Raw genomic sequence first — 20,703 nt, 5'->3', positions numbered from 1 at the left:
CTACAGTTAATGGAGAATAAAAGTTAAGATGTCCATGCCTAATGGGTGCAATTATGGACTTAATAGTCACTATGTAATAGCAGTGTATGTAAAACATAAAAACACATAGATGAAGACCGACAAACATTAGAGATCTAATAACCAAGCACAAATTATTTAAATGAGATAAACATCTAGCTACAATCTGAGATTCAGTATCAGTGCTATCGGACTTTGATAGTTTGTCAAAAAGCACTTTCTTTTGCTTTGATTGTACACTCTTTAAACAATGAAAGATCACAGGCTCTATTTACAGCTGAAGTTATATTGAAATGATCTCTGAATTCACTAACAACAGGGATTTACAATAGTAAAACAAATGTATGCTGGATTCTTTACATTGAGAAATAGACCAAAAATGAAAAGTCAAGACAAAAAAGTTTGTCAAATATTTACACAAAATATATATAGGTGTACCTTATACTGTCTTATAAATCCAGGTAATTCTTCAATTACACCAGGCATAGGCGATATTTATATATATTTCAACATTTTAGCACTATCCTAAAAATGATAATCAGAAGATATTTTGGTAATTATACATAAAATGTGACAAAATTGTGGGGCAGTGGTTGTGAGTGTGATTGTTCTCTGTGATTGGCCCCTACCAATAAAAATATGTACAAAAGACTCCTCCAGTGGGCCTTCTTCCCTGAAAAAGAGATTCTACATCTCAGTGGACTTTCCTGGTATAAAAGGTCAATAATAATTATTTTTTTTTTTTTTAATCCCATGCCAAAGTATAGAAAAACCTTTGTTTTGGAAGTTTACAATACAAGCTTGTTTTCCATTTTCATTTGAATCAGCTCTTTTAAAAAAATAAGTTAAATGGTTAATTTCCCTTGTAGGACTGATAGGTTTGCAAATGTACCAATTACGATTTCACACAAATTCCCTTAAAAAGGCGTGAATGGTCTGCTCTTCTGCCTTGAGCTAAGCCCCTCCCTGTCTCTTCTCCCTGGGGACCTGAAGCGTATGCATTGACTGGTTGGGGGTGTTTTTCTTATGGCTGCTGTCTGTCTATACCCGACACCTGCCGCCCCGCCCCCTGCTCCTAGGCACCATTGAAAAAACTTAATTTCTACTTTGTAGTGACAATGGTGGGCATTCAGTTTAAGAGTCATTAGGGAATACATGAGTGTGTGCACTCATTCCAAAGTCTGTATGGAATAGAGGAAATCAAGCTGGGCAAAATTTTCCAAAGAATTAAGATATCTATAACTTTCTTACTTTTGATCGATCAGGATTTCAAATCAATGTTATCTTGTCTTAAAACAAATTAAAAAATGAATTGTTGCACAGCCCTAAAAGAAAATAGATCAATCATCCTGCCATAACCTCTGCAAGCATCATCTGCATTAGAAGTCTTTTTTGTTGATTTGATAATGGTCTAATCCACAACATAAGATTAAAACTGCAGTGCTGCTTGTAGTCGAGTGGATAGCACATATGCCGCTGTAATTGTATTCTGAATACCACCATCTGTACTAGAATACTCAAAAATAGTGTTCAGAAAACATATTTTGGTATATGTATATAGTTTCATTCCAACACTGTCTGTATGATAGGGTATCAGTAAAATGTGAAAAACCTCCCAACATTGAATAAAGAAAAACATGAGGTAAGTATCAATGGAAAAAGCTCCAGTACAATGCACCAGGACACAACTTTACTATTCAAATGTTATCTTAATAATCAGATTAATAAAAATGTTCCTCTTACATGAGTACACAGGGTTGTGTTGAGAACAACAGCTAGACTTTTAGCAAGCTACTGGATATAATTTGAGTATTGTTTATTTATGCTCGAACTTTAGTGTACATTGTTGCATGTGAGAGTCAACAGGGTTTGTGGGTCAGTGTGAGCTGCTGATTCAGCATTGTCTTTTACATGACCCAGGGCTCCTCAGAAAGTGCATGTGCTTTGATACAATCAAAGTCCATAAATCATAATTCACAGAATCAATGATATGACTTAATGCTGTACTTTTACACCAGTGATGTTTGGAAAATCCATCGTATGAGATGAGACCAGACAATAGTGCTAATCACATCCCTGATGAGAAATGCATCGTCAATAATGAAACAGCATAAGTCACATTGTTTTATTAATCTAATGGCTGCCAAAATGAGAATTGCCCAAGTGGCTCCGCAGGCTCTGACTTTGCAAATAAAACTCCAATGTGATTCACATCAACCAATTGGCACCAACTCCTCTCCGAGCACATTATCTTTGCAAAAGTCTGTACAAAGTTGCCATGAGCAGCAGGCGCCATCACAGAAGCGCAACAGCTGCAGCAACAGAGGCAGCGCGTCCGTGCAGACCACAATGGACCCCCTGCCAACAACACAACAAACCACGGCTTCTCCTGGAGACGCAGCGCTGCCCTCACAGCACCGAGCCACACAGACATCTGCCCACATACTAGACATTAACATGCAAATCACATTTAGACAAGGTTCCTCCATCCTCCAAAGCCCCGGCCTCTGCAAAAGCGCCGCAAAAGCACATCAAAGTTAAGTTTGAGCGGAAGATGCTCTGACGCATTGGGTGAGACTGGGTTTAGCCACACGCACGAAGGAGAAGCACAAACCAGATTCCTCTGCGAGACTAGACGAGACTCCGCGTGATCATGCCCTTGGATACGTCTGCAAATGTGTCCATGCTTGCAATAAAAAAAAAAAAAACGCTACTAACGTGAAAATGGCTTGTAGGCTATACGTATGTCCACTGTCCAGCAAAGAGGTCTGCAATTTACAGGTTAGGTTTGATATGAGTGCATTCAATCACTCACAAATCTATAATGATTTTTACAGCAAATAAGGCCAATGCCCCACTAGCTTATAATATGCGTAAAACGTTTAACCAAACAGAATACCACAGAGTTATGTTTCCACAAGATATCTAAAATCTAATTATTTGTATTGAATCAAAATAAACAATGCTATCACATTTGTTTCTATAAAGCCTATACAAGGGTTTGATGTACCCTATGTAAGGACAATTAAAGCTATACGTGGAATTGGTATTAGTCTCACCTTGTTAGGATGTCACGGTGTCTCTGCGCCTTTATTACCCAAACACACGACTTCTTTAGATCTGATGAATATTCCCGTGGTGAGGTTCAAGTCGAAGCTTGTTTACAGGGACGGGAGACTGCTGCTTGGTCCGCACACGGAGCGGCATGGTGCGCTTTTACGCGAATAATATCCCCCCTTGTCTCTCGCCGATCGCGCACCTCGGACACCACCGCTGCTGATGGCGGTCCTACTGTGAGGATGCAGGCGAAGAACCAGCAGAAGAAGCATCAAAACACCTGGCGCCGAGGGGGGGACTGTCAGATGATCCCAAGGCAGGCGATTGGCCGAGCGCGTCTGTCTGTCACCGTCGGGCACGCCACCGCAAGTGCCATCTGCTCCGGCTCGGCTTCTTGTTTGTGATGAGAACAAAGGCGGGAGCGGAGCGGGCGGCCGGCCGGGGTGAGAGAGGGGGTAGTAGGGGGAGGCTTGCACATGGCACACACATATATACCCTCTTCTTGCCTGTGGCTAAAGCAAAACAGGCTATATACTTTCTTTCTTTTTTTTTTACTTTGCAGTCGGAAGTTTTTGTTGTTTGCACACTTGCTTCTTTGACTCTAGGATGCATAATAATGTCTCTAGGATGCATAATAATGTCTCTAGGATGCATAATAATGTCTCTTTTAAACAGAAATGTAGATAATGCAGCTTTGGACTGATGATCACCATTGACTTATTTAGTCTAATATAGTCACATTTTACAAGCACATGACATGCACGCAATAAACTCAAGCCAGACTTTGATGCAGCAGGATCACATGACCACATTAAAGTTCCATTAGCATGTCCCTTAGCACATCAGTTAAGCTGCAATATAAAGTAAACAAAGCCACCATTTGCCTTTATGAGATGTACTGAATCATGAGAATGATCATTATCCTCCTTATGCAATAGAAAGTAATAAATGTTAACATGTTAGATTGCTTATTTTGAGAAAAATCGAATGAAATCTTGGGGCAAAAAAGGTTCTTGTGTGGCGTATGAAGCTGTTTTGATGACTGGTGTTTTGATTGGCATGCAGCTCTCAGCACTCAGTAAACATTTTTTTGGAACAGTTTTTGACTCTAAAGTATGTTTTTTTTTATAGTGCCATGATGCAAAGCCCCTGGAAAACATCCAGTAAGAGACCAGAGCAACATCTTATTTAATTTGTCTTATAATCACAGTCATTTATTTCACGCAGTATCAAAAGTTACATATAACTTTAAATGATTGATGGTAGAGTAAGATCCAAAAGCAATTCACAAGGAGAAAGAGCTCAGGTAAAGTCATCTGCTGTAGTCATACAATGTGCCATTTTAATTTTTCTATATCTGTTTAAGTGCAACTATGTCATATCAATACATTTAGGTGGTTAGTGTTTGTAGATTTCCTTACAAAAGTTTATTTTTTTATTTTTCTTAGTTTAAACTGTTTCTTGTGACTTGTGTACTTCTCAGTTCAGCACCATGGACAGCACACATGCTTAACACTTCTCTGTACATTCATTTGTTTGGCATGTAGTTGTGATTGTTTAAGTAGTTGTTTTGAGTTGTTATAGTTTTAAGAATACTTTGGAGCCACAGTGGTAGCCTTTTGTTTTGTTGCAGAAGGTTGAACTAAAGTGATGCCTGTGGATGACTTACTAATTATGAAATTATGGCTGATATTACTACAGAATGTAGTTATTTAGTCAGAGTGAACATCAGCTTATATTTACTGATATCATCTTAGTGTAATTATCCTCCCCTGACTTCATATTAATACAGGTCATAAACTGCCAAGAAAGACTAAACAAAATCATGCATTTAATCATCTGTGGTACTTTGACCAATGTCAGCAATAATCAGTTATTATTACATTTTAATGCAACTTCCATGATGACTGAATAGGTAAATATTTATTGAACTAATATGTTTGATCACTGCCCATGATACTAAAACATTCATAGCGGTTGTATTGCAAATAGCACTCCTCCAACGCAGCTCGCACAAGATATAGTATTGTCAATAATGTATTTGAAATATTGAGCGATCCCATTGATTTCCTGTGTTAACTGGTGCAATAAACACAGTGGTTTAACAGCTTCCGCCATCTCGGGGGCCAAAGTGCGATGCTTTAAATCCAGCATCCAACAACTACAGTGGGGAAAAAAACATGGCAGTGCAGGACAGCATGGAATTGGCAGAGGCACATACGAGGTAGTGTCTAATTGAAGGGACAGTGTGAAGTGGTCGTGAGGAGGTGGTGTGAATGTGATTGAAGGACCAGAGAGAGGCCAGAGCTGATGTGTTGTGGCGTTGTGTGTGTGTGTGTGTGTGTGTGTGTGACTGGGATTACTTCCTTGTAATTTCCTCTAATTGGTATACAGAAAATAATTGATGTTTCCCTTAATGATGTGATGAAGATTTAGTTTTATTTCACAGTAATATTACATTTCAAAACTTAAGGCCTGTGTTTTAGACTAAACATTTTAAGCAGAGCCTGGATAATCAGCACATTTTGTGACATTAGTTTTATGCAAATCTCTGACATAAACAGATCGACTAATACAGGGGTCCCCAACCTATGTTTTAAATTGGTAGGCATATTATATTATAATGATGCCTGTTTTCAAAAAGTATCAGTAAAGGGAATGGCTTTGGAAAGGAAACAGAAAACAGGGATGATGCTTTGAGGACATTCGGTTGTATAAATAATGTGGTGGGGACAGACTTTGTTGTTCCTGTAGACAAATTTGGCTTCAACACAGAAAGGTCCCACATGGTCAGATAATACAATCCAGGACTTTGCCTCAAGATATTACACACAAACAGCACACGTTTAAGTTTTTTGACATCTGGATGAATCAGAATTCCCATATTCCTAGTTACTGAACCAAAAAGCTTTGATGGTGAATTTCATTGGCCTAAGTTAATGATCTATTTCCCTGCTTGTGTGGCATATTTCTGCCTCTACTCCCATCTGTTTTATGTAACCAACCTCTGATCAAACAGCTCACGTTTATAGGCTGTAAGAAAATGTGGACTATAGTGGGAACCTTATAATGTAGTGTAGCAAATTGTAATGGGTTAATAATAATATCATTGCCAGCTTGACGCTAATGTGAACTTTACTCATATTTTATGGCTTTATAATTATTATAAATGGTATTATAATTATATTACTGGTATTATAATTATAATACCAGGCTATATATAAAAAAGAGAGCTTCTACTGAGAGTGTTTTTCAAACTTCCTATAAGTTATTTGTTCTTTTCTTCTATATCTACCTCTGTATCTGCCTGCGTTGCATCAATGAAATTTCCCCATGTGGGACAATAAAGGAATATCTTATCTTATTGTTAATTTCATCAAGTGAGCTACTGTGGATAATGGTCGTGATACATTTTCATTCTATTAATAACTAATTACAAAGTTACTGCAATTAAGTAGATTTTTTGGTATTTGTGATTAGATTTTTTTTTTTACATGTTCTTGTTATTGTAATGAGGTACATTCAAACCACAAACACATATAACAGAACTGATTGAAAGGAGCTGATTGAACAGAGCTCAGAGAATTGGATAGGCAATTTCAGAAATATGTATTAGGGCCTCAAAATTCCTGCCATGGAGACAATAAATAGATATCTTTGGAATATACTTCTGGCAGCACGGAAAAAGACCATCACAAAAAGACAGATGTGCCGACGATTAAGAACTGGACCGACATTCTAACTGACATGCGTAAAATGGAAAAAAAATATTTTGGATGCTAATTTTGGACTTTGTGTGCCTTAATTTTCTTTTCCTTTGATGTTCTCGTTATATTCATTTGTATTTAATTTACTCCCACTGGTCCGGTTCCTTTTCTTGCTGTTTAATGTTTTTGAATAAAAAATAAGATAAATATTTGTTCATTTTGACCACACTGACCTTGTTTTGCACAGGGACACGGACAATAACAGTAGAGTTTGGAATGAAAAGGTCAGAGGTACAAGAGCTTAAGTCAGCTGACGGTTACTAAGCTAACTGTGGTTGCCGGGCAGATTTAGAAATGTCTGCTTACATCTCACTTTGTGCTTTTTCCACCTCGTTCCCGCCTTTCCTCCTCATGTCACAGCTTCAGGAGGTGTTTCATTACTGTCATTTTCCTCACAATCCCAGTATTAAGACACGCAAATGCACCCACTAATATGGCTGCATTTTGAGATTAGATTTGTTTAGTTTATGTTTTTATAGTAAGATTCTGTTCAAGTTCACATTTGAAACATTAGATAGAAGACTGAAATCTGACTTGTTAAAAACTGTAAAAGAAAAGCATGCATTTTAGAACATATTTGTAGAGGTCTATACAGCTTTTAAGCAAATTAAGAAAGATAAATTTGTTTTGCAGAGAAAATTTGGTAATTGTGTCCATTTCAGTTTTAACTCTGATTCGATGCGGCCCTAACCAGTATAAACAGTATATTATTTCAGTATCTGCTTACACCTCTGGGCCGTATGAATAAGCAAACATGCAGTAAGAGTCTTTCTTTGTACTCTGCCAATGGTACAGCAGTGACACGTGGAATAGTCCCTATCCCGGGGCGATGGCTCAGCTTTTACACTGCAAAAAACTTGATTTTACACCATGGTATGCACAAGAAGTCTTTAAATATTTATAGCATCTGCCTGGTAACCAAACAAGAACTCTCAGAGGAATGTTTCAGCGCACGAAGCAGTGAGACACGGCCCACTTGAGACAGAGGTCAGCTGCTCAGTCAGCTGGATGAATCTTGGAAAATCAGTTCAGCCCATTCATTTTCCAAAGCCACTCACCAATACAATAATACTGTTCAGTGTACAAGTTAAAGCAAGGTGATGTTACTGTTCTGCTGCGAAGGTGGTGATTGAGAAGAGTGAAATAAATCTGAGTGAGGCAACAATAGAAAGGTACAGAGCTCATTAGGTTTTGTCGAAAATAGTTTGTTCTGTTTTAAATGCTGAGAAGCTGCCTCTCTTGGTAAAGTTAACTATATATTGTGTCTTAATCATAATAGGATTGTGTTACCACCATTGAGTTTTTTACATAAAATAATAATTTGCTCTAGGGGGAAAGTAACAAAGTACAAAAGTATGAGTACCGTACTTAAGTAAATGTTTCTGTACTTTACTTAAATAACATATAAAGCGCTGTATTTTTACTTCATTACATTTGAGTGCAGTTATTGTATGTACTTTCTACTTCTAGAGTTCAAGCCCCAGCTTAAAGGGAAAAAAAATACATAAATTAATAAATATTACAAAAAACTATTCAAATTATTCATCATTGCAGATGCCCTTCAAACCATTCAATACTTGCATACAACCATAAACCACCTCTTAGAAATATAAAGGACTTGGATGTTAATATGGCTGTTATAGCTCAAGTAAAACCAGACAAGGCGCTTGCTGTTTTCTCCTCTCTCGCTTTGCTGTGAACTGAAGAAACTCTTAAAGCCTGCTACACGTTTATTTTTATATAAAAGCAATATAGTGCTGTTAAGTATTTGGAAATGTTGTAAATGCCACGGTGCAGCAGTGATTACACCTCATGCGATGAAGCTGCTCATTTCGACACACTGAGGGGGACATTTGTAAAAGAGGATTGTGGATGTTCACCCCTCCTCAAGCCCACCCTCAGCAGCCTCCACTGACTGGCTCTTCAGACATAAAGAGCTTAATGGCTGACCCTCTGAGGATCACCAAATGAATGGGCCCACCACTGAGCAGTCTGGTGGTTAACAGCATGACAATCTACACAAGCCCTGCTCATGGCCCAAAGCCAAACTGTCATTAAATGATTGATGCTTGTTTAACTGGAAGATTCTGAGATTTTTTTTTTTTTTTTTTTAAGATTATGTGAAGTAGAAGTTGTAATACATATTTAAATTTCCTTTTAAATTCTAATAGTCCCTTAAACCCGGATTGCCTGATTTTCACACACACACGAACTTCATTAGTATTCACAAGCACTAATGTTCTGGCGCGTGTGTGGCTTAAAAAGGGTTTTTAAAATGGTGAAATTAAACTGGGGTGGACCACCCAAGGGCAGCCAATCAGAGGCCAATCTTTCAGCTCTTACTTCCTGATTTACAAGAAATTATTTTGACTTTATTATTAGATTCAAACCACGAGTAGTCTCATTTTTGTCACAAACTACTGCTTTACAAGTTATGTTTAGGAAGGAAACACAAAGCAATAACATTGGGAACACCTGATTTACTTTACATTTTTTAGTTAGTCAGTTTTCTTTTGTCTTGGGTTTGAACTGCTACGACATTGGCAATACATTGCACAAAGTATATTAAATACATGTTTTAATTGATAGTAAAAGTCAACTAGGGAATAAACAAAACATCAATAAACCCAATTGTCTTGAATTGTGTAAAGTCTGAAGACACTTTATTTAGACTGGATTTATAGGTTTATGATAGATGTGTGTGTGTGTGTGTGTAGATGTATGTGTAACTGCCCCGTTCGTCAAGATAAGTCTCTCCTTTAGACAATTAAAGCAAACCTTGAACCTAACAGGCATACGGAGCCATCAAAGTGAAATTTAGAATAGATATAAAAAGGACTGTGTTTCTTGTCATGGATTTTTACTTACACTAAATCACTTGTGGCAGAAATGAATGAAATGTGTGTGTTTAGGTCAAGGCCCCTCACGTTGCCTGTTGGATGGCTTTAATTACATTTCACTGTGACAAATTGATTTGTCACGAAACAATACAGTTGCTTTTCAGTATTAATGTAGACCTGGGTTGGAATAGGAATGAGATGTGCATTCACTTCACAATGGGCGTCAGGAAAGCAGATGAGCTGGCAGTGTTTAAGCTGAGGGGGGGATTTGTAGCTCGCACTGTGAATCTACATAAATCCTCCACTTTGTGACCAACAAGTGGAACCAGAGCTGTGTCTATGGTCTGAGAGGAGTAGTCATCTTACTGCAAAAAATATTAGCAATAGCGAGAAGAGAATAGTACTCAGTTACACTTACTCAATTACACTTGTTTAAGTGAGTTATTTTTTGACCATACTCTTACTTGAGTATTATACAGTGTAAATCTCTTACTTGAGTAAAAGTTTTAGTTTTAGTGATATTGAAGGATTTTAACATTTGTGTTTCTTGAACAGCTCCATCCATCCATCCATTTTCTACCGCTTGTTCCCTTTTGGGGTCGCGGGTGACTGGAGCCTATCCCAGTGACTTCGGGCCTTAGGCGGGGTACATCCTGGACAGTGGCCAACTCGTCGCAGTGAACAGCTCCTTCAAACGTTATTTAGTTTTTGCATTTATTGTTTTGAAAATACAAGATTTTGACCATTATTTCATGTTTTCTTTTTTTACCACCTGATACTCATAAACAACAAATAAAATACGTACTCTAAAATGAAAAGTAAAAATGTACTTCTACCGGTATATCTTATCTTATCTTATATGGATTCCGCCTGGTTCCAAAAACTTCTAAAACAAATTTTTAGTCATATTACCTTCAGTTTTGAGTCTGAATTATCAAAACCCCATATATGCCCAAACGATCAGATCATCCCACCAGTCACAAGTTTTACTGCTTTTTATATCAGAAAATCCAAGCAGGGTTTAAAATCTCTGTGCAGAGCTTAGTCATAATTATAATTAGAGTAAATCAGACCTCAGTGGCCAAAACTATAGGGGATCAGCTTCAGAAAGAGTGAAGCCAATTGTATGTCCTCCAATTAATCCAAAACAACTTCGAAATCGGGTTCATTTTTGTCAGGCATTTTAGGAAAATTAGGCCCTCAAAGTATCAGATGTTACGTCCATACTGTACTATTAATTGACACATTTTCTCAAGTAATTTCTTGGTTTTGAAGTAACTTAAACTTACTTGAGTGAGGTTTTTGACTCTGATATTGGCTGAACTAAATTAGTACATGACAAAACGGTACAGGACAAAATAATTTCTCATGAAAGGGTAAAACTAGCTTTCCTAAAGATGTGTCCCACTTTTGACAGGTGCAATCAGAATCCACTCAGAGAAGACATTTGTTTTGATTAAATAGAAACATCTTACTCACTCTCTGCCCTCGTGCGCCCTCTGTGCAGCAGCAGATGGAGCGTCAGTCATCCATATGCATGAGGCCAGCCTTTCACCTTGACCCCAGCTAAAGGACTGTGACCTTGGAGTCAATGGAAAGAAATTTGGAGCAGTCCAAGCGCTGGTGTTTGAGAATTAGTGCCCACAGATGGGGAGAGTGGCTAAGAGAGTATTTTGAGTGACATTGGAAGCAGTGAAGGAATCATTCTCTCGACACCTGCTGACTTGCAATTGAATTATGCGAGCTGATGGATGATGGGGGAGGATGCCACAACACAAAGACACCTCTGTGTCTGAGCAGACAGCCTTTAAAGGAGCAGGAGAGGGAAGCGACAGAGCTGAATGTTGCTTTGCAAAACATGGAGATGACTGGAGGAAATGAGCTTCACAAGTAAAAAATAAAATGCAACAGAAAAAAACGATTATTCTCTCATTGTGCAAAAGATTTAGGGCACACCATCAATACAATACAGAAAAACTATACATCCATCAATAAAATCGTCAATTTGTGTTTTGATTTCAACTGCAGCTGTGTAACACCACGTACACACTAAACACACACTCAAATTTGCCACAGCAAAGCTTTGCAGCGGCTGTCGTCCACAGCCGCTCTCCACCCCTCAAAGCATTCAAGAGCATGAACTTTGTTTCCATGTGAATGACTGTCTGATCCAAAAATATAACACCTGGACAGAAGGAAATCAGGCAAATGTTAAAAAACGTGCAATTACTCCAGTGGTTGTTTAATGTTTGAACTAGCATTAGTCAGCTGCTATCTACCTGAAACAAAGTGGTTACTTGGGGATCTTATAGAAGAATAATCATTTCTTTTAACACTTGTGGCCCAGCCTACAGCGCAACTAACAGCTTCCATCTTCAAGATGGCAGTAGCAATGAGTGAGTTCTGACCTATGAATACTGCTTTGAAGAAGTAAATAAACTCAACTGTTAACCAATAGGAGGAGTTGGTGAGGAAAAGCACATAGAGCTACATTAAACTGAAAATTAGTGATTGATGATTTGACGGGTTCACCAAAATAGTAGATCATCACAGGGGTCAGGTCGCTTACATTTTTATCACCATATCGCCCAGCCCTAAACCTAACCCTAAGTGCAATATAATTACATTTTACTGCAAGTTGTTATGACCCACAAATATATATGCACGATATTTTCCAGAGTGGCTTTTGAATGGCAGGTGCTGAAAAGTTGCTTTTAAAGACACTTGTTTGCTGTGATTCAGTGTGTGTTCTTTGTTTTATACCTGTAAAAATTGTGTGAGGGACCTCCAGGTATGGCGTAGACTGACTAGTCGCACTACTATGTCCTGCTGCCGATATTTGCCTTTGAAATCTCCTTTTCACCCTCAAGTCGAGGAATAAGATGCTGTAAGAGATGAGTAAACGTGGAAAAGGCAAACGAGGTAATGCTTCGGGAGCTAAACATTACAAACTGAAGGACTATAACCTCGGCGGATAATCCCCCACAAGCTAATGATGCTAATGCTAGCTAAATCCCGTTCCCGGCGGGACCCCCTCAGGCTCGCACCGCCTGGTATCAACTTGAGCGGCGCTCCTCAAGCCCGAGAACAGCCTCACAACCTCGTATCAAAGGTAATGGACAGAAGTGTGGCACTTAATAAAACTAAATAAAACTATGTGAATGCTTCTGTATCCCTCACACACCACGAACAGACATGCGCATCACCAGAACAAAAACTTGGTCTTAGTCTATGGTGAAAATTACTTTTAGCACCCCAAGATCATATATTATTTATACTGTCTGTATTGTACAACAGCCTGGGCCTTTTCTGTCTCATTCGGACCATCTGTGATGGAGGAGAGAGGAGGAGGAACAGTGCAGAACTGGAGGATGTTACACTTCTAATCAAATCAGATCTGGCCCAATCAGCTCAGCTGTCTCCTCACGTGTTACACAGCACTGCATTTCCCATAATGCATTTGGACTTTGTACTGTAACAAGGCACTTCTGTTGCTTTTCACCGGCTTCACCGCCTTGCAAGGTGCCTTAAGCCGCTTTGATCTCATCTTGATCACATGATATTACAGGGGCTAGTGCACTGGTGTCATACGGCCGTCCTCCTTCAGCCGCATTCACTACTTGCTCTGCTTAAACTGACCAGTGGTATTGCCCATCAATAGGTGTGAAGCCAGTCCTTAAATAGAGGATTGGCCAGCAATGCAGGTGCTGTGATGCTGCACCAATCAGATACTAGGGAGCAGACCGCAACCAACCAACCAACCAACCAACCAGCCATTTTAAATTAAGATATACACAAAAGGAGGGGATTTAGATGAAAGATTACCATGCTATACTATTACATAAACTCAATTACCTGTAGCTTTTTCCTCTGCTTCTCTTTGGCATATGCCATATTTGTCTCAATTCTCAGTAGCAACAGCACATTACTCAAAGAAACTGAAAGATTTCCTTGAGGAAACATTTCTTCTCAGTTGTTTTTTAAAAGTAACTGGAGAGAAGACAGTCTAAAATGAGGGCAAACCAGAGCTGCCTCGGAGCCTCGAGCAGAGAGTCCTCAGAGGAGAGAGCTGAGGCAGGCAAAACAAAGAGACAGAAATGAAGCGAGGAGATGACTGGTGTGGGTGGGAACAGTAACTACAGCAAGAATATGCATGTTTGAATGTTACCTAGGTCGACTTTGCAAAGGTTCAAGCCAGAAGGTCAAAATTTCAGTTGTAGGAAACAATTTTTATTTTGTAATTTTGTATTTGACATCCAAACTCCACATTGTCGCTGTGAGCTCAGTTCACTTCATTGCCCTGCACTCTCAAACACACTCCCAAAGACACAACCACAGTATGTACAGGTGAGTGTGAGGTTTGACCTTCGGGTCGGTGGTCGAGCAACTGAGCCTCTGCTTTCCCAGGGCACCTCGTAGCATGTTCTTGCCAGGTTCAACTAAGAGCAGAGGCTCTGTATGCAATTGAATCACTACTGTAATTTTGGGAAGAAAAGTTAATAATCAATGTTCAATAAAGATTCAATAAAGATCGGTTGTCATAATACCTTTTTAGAATAGCAGCTCCATGTCCATGTTTTTCTCATATGTAAAGCAAGTTGAAAAAGCCTTGCTTTTTTCTTCGCCAATCTGGCGGCATCTGTTAATAACAATGGAGGGCAGCATTGCGCCTCATTGCGCACAGCCTGCCGGAAACACTTAGAAGAAGAAGAAGCCTTTCCAGAATTGGCTGTTGACTGACCATCTTCCAACACATAGTCTCAACTCATTGTTAAAACAACCAAACTAACTCTGACTGACAAGCATTCAGAGGAGCCTTTCTCCTCACTCCATCTCACAGACAGCCCTTGGACTGCTACCAGTGCTAAGAACAGCCATAAGAAATTCAAATGACATCAGCAAATGCAGGTGGCCTTGGAGTGGCAGTGTGTCCAATGGAGCAGAGCTTCAATACTGTAATAAGGCCACTATGGGCTGAGCTAGGTATCTCTGCCCACCAGGCCGCCCTAATTGGTCCTAGTAAAGAAGCTCATGTAATTATTCTCACAGTTACAGAAAGCAAGCCAAATTAAACATATTTTTTCCCCTCTCATAACACACATTTTATTTGGCATATTAATGGTTTATTTAATTCAAGTGATTTGACATAAAAAGGAAAGGATAAATGGCTGGCATTTTATGTCAAAGTGGAGGGAAACATTCACAAGTACTGCATTGGTAAAGCACAATGCTTTATATGGAAAGTATCAAGTTAAAGTGTAAATGATTGAAATCTGTGACACCCTGCACTCTTTTGCACCTTTGTGCGATAAATAAACGTCACATTGCACGCCATGGATGTGATGCAAGTCACACTTTCAAAATGTCATGTTAATTTAAAAAGGAAAACTAGAAGTGTAAAAGTCTGTTATAAAAATATCTCAATATTATGGGCACAGAGATTGTCACATCTTCATGCAAAAATAAATCCTTGTCAGATTTCTGGATTTACACATTTTATTGTAGCTCAATTCCCATGAAACAATATCAAACAATAACACACTGTATGCTCTTCCCAACCTTTTTGTCTAGACTTAGCACCCCAGAGCTTTTTTTTTCAACTCCTAACTCAGGTGCTAGGCAAATACATCTGGTAACTATAGAATATTCTAAATTAAAACTATTATTTTGTTTTTGATTATACTGATGTCCTACAAGAAAGGACAAGGGTTTAAAATGTGCACTGACCGAAGCCATAAGTACCATGTTTACTATGACACTTCTACTTCTTCTTCTTCTAGATGAGTGATGTTACATAGCCTTGAAGGCTCTTTTATGGCCTAAAAAAAGAATGTTTAATTTCCCTGCAGATGTATCATTGATAAGCCGTGTAAATAAAAGGAAGGAAGGAATCTTATGCACATTAGTGATGGCTAATTAGCTCGTAGCTCTGATGGCTGGAAGCTGTCTACTGCCTTATGTCTCCTGAATGAGATTTCTGAAAGCTTCTGGGAGCAACACACTGGAGTTTTCATGGGACATTTTACACATTCCCAAGACACAGTGAAAATGTTGCATTTCAAGCTTTGCTCAGGTGAAATAAGTTAAAGCAAGTGAGGAGCACAAATGGGCATGTTTTTATCTTGTTGACAACATGAAATTGTTTCAATAGTGTTGGTGTACTTTAGTGTGTTACGTGATTTCAGTGAACAAGTGAACAAGCACTTTATGGCCTCATTTTGGCCTCTCCTTGCACAATCAACTATTCAGGAAGGCCTCAGTCCGCCTGCTTTCAGTATTGGAAATGTCACACTTCTCATTTGATGCCTGTCATTCCACAAACAGCCTGTCCTCACATGCTTCCACATGATTCCCTGGTCATTACAGCCTGCTTTGGCAGTTTCTCCTGCTGGCAGCGAAGGCAGCATCCAGGAGACATCTTTGCTCAGATGATTAATTCTGAAGACACGCTCTTGTCAAGAGGACCTTTAGTCTGCTGCAGAGGCAGCTTGTGGTGTTGAGCTCTTTGAAATTCAAATGATGACTCTTGCTCTGGTGTCCCACTAGTGCCTTTGAAAGTTCTCATGAAAGCCATACTGCAGAGATGTTACTGACACGAGCTGGAGGAGAACACAGAGCAAAATCTTTCCCCATTCCAAAAATAGATGCGCTTGACACGACGTAAAAATAAATGTAAAATTGCACTTCACTACAGTGCAGGTATGAATTGAGAGAGCTATTGTCATGGTATTTTAATTTGTATTTATTAGTCTATATGAACGTGTGATGACAACTAAAAAAAGCAGGGTCAGATAACTTTATACAGTTAATGGCAGGATAGGAAGTAGCCAAAACTTACAACAAGGTAGACAAACTATCCTGTCTGTTAAAACATAACTAGTCAAACAATAGTGCATGCAATTCAGCCTTTTATTTCCCAAAAGTTACCTTTTATCTCACAGTCATAGAAACATAACACTGCAGACTGATATTTGACAATTACAATAATTTAACTCCCCAATGTTGACCAATAGGTTCTTCTTTTTTAAAATGGCCTGGTTTAATACAGCTGAGTGGAAGATGCTGTTTAAAATCAGATTCCATACTCTTCTCTGGCTCTGAACCTCTGGCTAGACAGCTAACATTCTGCCTTGAATTATTCAGCAGTTTGAGTTCTTGTTTATGATTCATTATTTACACTACACAATATCTATTATAATGCTGCTGAACTTGGTCCTGAAGAAGACTTTCTACCACAAAATTAGTCCTGTATAGTGTGTCACACACATGTATTTACATTGCACACCAGAAGGTTCAGAAACATACAGCTGCTTTGTAGCTCCCTGATCACATCTTACCAATAACCTAGAACTGTTATAGCACGATCACCTATGTGTGATTCAGTATGACACAGAGAACATGTATAAAAGTAAGTCGATACAGGCGCCTGTGGTTGCTCAGTTTTACAGGCATTGGCTCAGGGCCAGAACAAAACACTGAATAGAGTATTGCAGCAGCTGGAGTGAATCTTAAAAGCCCCATTTGCATTTACTATAGAACGTTTTTTGTGTCGTAAACTGACATGTTTCTGTTGCTCACAGGTTTCCACACCATTATTCGTCGTCACCTCCAGTAAATTTCCACCACCAGAACATTTTCCCTCTTTTGACCACAAAGATAAATCAATTGGATTGGTGGTGAAAATGTTTTTGTCTTATCAAAACAAAGGAATTGATTTCTTGCTTTTAAAGTTTCGTGTTGCCTGATAATAAATACTATATAATTATAAACCTGAGGGGGGACGCAAGGTTTTATTTATTTTTAATATAGTTAAATGTCTAAAAAAAACTCTGCTTGCTTTGGCAAATTTTCTTTTTGTTGATGTTCAGAATGGTCGAAGCATGTTGGCCGTATAATAAAGGCCTTTTAATTACACTTCCTTATGCAGCTCACATATTTTGGAGTTAACTGCTTTTTTCATTATGTATGTGTTGCCATGCAGTTTCCAAGTGTCCCCAAGCAGTAAGGGAAATTGAGCCGTATAAAGACATGTTTCATTACATATTCTCTAAAATCTTTAATCAAATTAGAAGAATGTAGCCAGGCCCCTTGTGGGTTAAGCACCCTGTAAAGTCACCCACTGTGCACTGCAGAGTTACCGTTCAGCCTCCAGGATGTTTATTATGATCTATTCTGTTGTCAAGCCCGGATCATTAATATCCATAATTATGATATTTGCAGCTACATGTCCTGGAGCAAGCATTAAAGAAAAATAAATTAGTAGGACAGGATTCTTCCCACACTTAAAATGTGTAGCTAATGGGTAAACTTTTGAAGGTTTTTGCTTTTAACACTTTGCTCTTTGTTTAGGCCCTGCTCATCTTACAGTAGCTATTTATACCAAATATCATAAATTGGATGGCAATATATATTGGTTCCAGTACCGGTATTGGCAGATATTAATCAATTTTTGAAAGTGATATTGCTATTGGCTGATCTGTGTCATTCCATGCATCAGATTTGTCTTCTTGAACCAACTAGAAGAGCCCAAAATTCTTGGAAATATGTCGGTGTAATCCCTCATTCGTCCAGGCGTGTTCCATAGTAGAAAAAGGTTCAGTTGTAGTCATCTGGACTTAGTTAGAAAAAATAGACGTTTCGACTCTCATCCAAGAGTCATTGTCAATAAAAGAATTTAGATCGAGAACTCCGATATTAATACTGTTCTGTGGTAAGACCCGCCCATTGGGCGGAGCCTTCCTGAAGTAGAAAGAGTTGTTTGTTTCAACAGAAACTCCCTCCTTGTATCTACCGAGCTAGCCTATTCAGAATTTTAATGGGCTATTAGAAACCTCTTTGTCTTTGTGAGACCCTGGCTCAACCACCCTGAGTACCTGATTAGCATCTGAATGTCCTTGTCCTGGTCCTCTACCTTTCCAGGGGTTCAGTAACCCATTATAAATAACAGGAAGATTAAACCTTAGCCCTCCATTTCTGTTTAAAGAAGGTCTTTCTTTTTTAACAAAAATAGCTTCCTTGACTCCTCTTTCAAACCATCTTTTCTCCCTGCTTAAAACCTTCACCTCACCGTCTTCAAACGAGTGATTAGAGGCTTCAAGGTGGAGATGCACGGCGCTCTGTGGTCCTGAACTTGTATTTCTTCTGTGCTGATAAAGCCTCTTGTGTAGAGGCTGTTTTGTCTCACCTATGTAACGTTCTTTACAACTTTCTTCACTGCATTGGATCGAATAAACTACATTGCTCTGTTTTTGAGTCGGCAACTTGTCCTTTGGGTGAACCAGTTTTTGTCTTAAAGTGTTTCCTGGTTTAAAATAAACAGGGACTTCGTGTTGTCTAAAAATTCTCTGCAGTTTTTCCGAGAGGCCAGACACATAAGGGATAGAAACACCCTTCCTTCTCTGTTCAGTTTCCCTTTTGTCCTGCTTCTTGGTTCTCTTCACTCTGTTGAGAGCCCAAGCGGGGTAACCACAGGCTGAGAGGGCATTTCGGACATGTTTTTCCTCTTTCTTCTTGCCCTCTGAGCTGGTGGGCACACCTTGAGCTCTGTGTTGTAAGGTTCTGATCACACCCAGCTTGTGCTGCAGTGGGTGGTTGGAACCAAAGAGCAGATACTGGTCCGTGTGTGTAGGTTTCCTATATACTTCTATTTGGAGTTTCCCGTCCTCTCCTCTGATCGTGGAACAATCAAGAAAGGCCAAGCGATTCTCCTTAGCGTCTTCTCTTGTAAACCTGATATGTGGGTCCACAGCATTGATGTGATCAGAGAAGGTTTCCAGCTCTTGTTTCTTAATTGTTACAAAAGTATCATCGACATAGCGGAGCCATAGTTTTGGGGCTATGCCTGAGAATGAGGACAGTGCCTTCTTCTCAAAGTGCTCCATGTACAGGTTGGCCACTATGGGAGAGACGGGCGAGCCCATGGCACAGCCATGAATCTGTCTGTAAAATTGTCCCCGGAATTGAAAGTAAGTGGTGTTCAGACAGATGTCCAACAGTTTACATATGTGTTCAGGTGTCAGTTTGGTCCTTTCCTGTAGGGTGGTGTCTTCCTGCAGTCTGATCCTCACTGCTGCTACTGCATCAGAGGTCGGGATGCAGGTGAACAGGGACACAACATCATATGAAACCATGAGGTCATCTGGGTCCAGTTGGAGATGTTTCACTTTATCCACAAAGTTGTGCGTGTTTTCCACATGATGTACCGAATTCCCCACAAGCGGAGCCAATATAGTTGTTAAATGCTTGGCCACATTGTAAGTGATGGAATCTGTGCTGCACACTATGGGTCTGAGTGGAACCTCCTTTTTATGTATTTTTGGAAGGCCATAAATGCAAGGCATGGCTTCACCAGGATACAGTCTGTAATACAGAGGCCGGTCTATCACTTCCTCTTTTTTCAGCCTTTGTAAACAGTCTATCACTTTCTTCTTGTAGCCACTGGTCGGATCTCTTTTCAAGCGCTCGTATGTGGTCGTGTCCTCGAGGAGGGTGTGGACTTTGGCTTCGTAATCAGCTGCGTTGAGAATCACAGTGCACCAAAGTACATCTTGGATATGTTAGTGCCATATGAACCATCTCGGACTCTGAGGACCTCAGGGACCGGCCTCCTGCTGGTGCCCAGAGTCAGGACAAAACATGGGGAATCTGCGTTTCAGTTTTATGCAGCTAAAACCTGGAACAGTCTTCCTGAAGATGTGAAACAGGCTTCAACTCTGACAATGTTCAAATCTAAGCTAAAAACAGTTTTGTTTAGCTGCGCATATGACTGAAAGGATTTTTTCTTTGCACTCTTCTCTTTTGTTTGTGATTTTATTAGTTTAGAAAATCAGTTGGATTGATAATTTTTAATTTAGTTAATTTTATTGTATTTCTGTTTCTGTAATTTCTTTGTGATTTGAATGCATTTTTCCTGCTGTGAAGCACTTTGAATTGCCTTGTGTATGAAATGTGCTCTACAAATAAACTTGCCTTGCCTTGCCTTGCCTTGCCTTGCCTTGAAGCCAGATCTTGTTCCCTTATCA

Source organism: Eucyclogobius newberryi, unplaced genomic scaffold, assembly GCF_026437365.1.
Source record: "Eucyclogobius newberryi isolate DKJ021-1_F unplaced genomic scaffold, fEucNew1.0.hap1 SCAF_19, whole genome shotgun sequence".
Taxonomy (NCBI): domain Eukaryota; kingdom Metazoa; phylum Chordata; class Actinopteri; order Gobiiformes; family Gobiidae; genus Eucyclogobius; species Eucyclogobius newberryi.
This window is presented reverse-complemented; position numbering follows the sequence as displayed.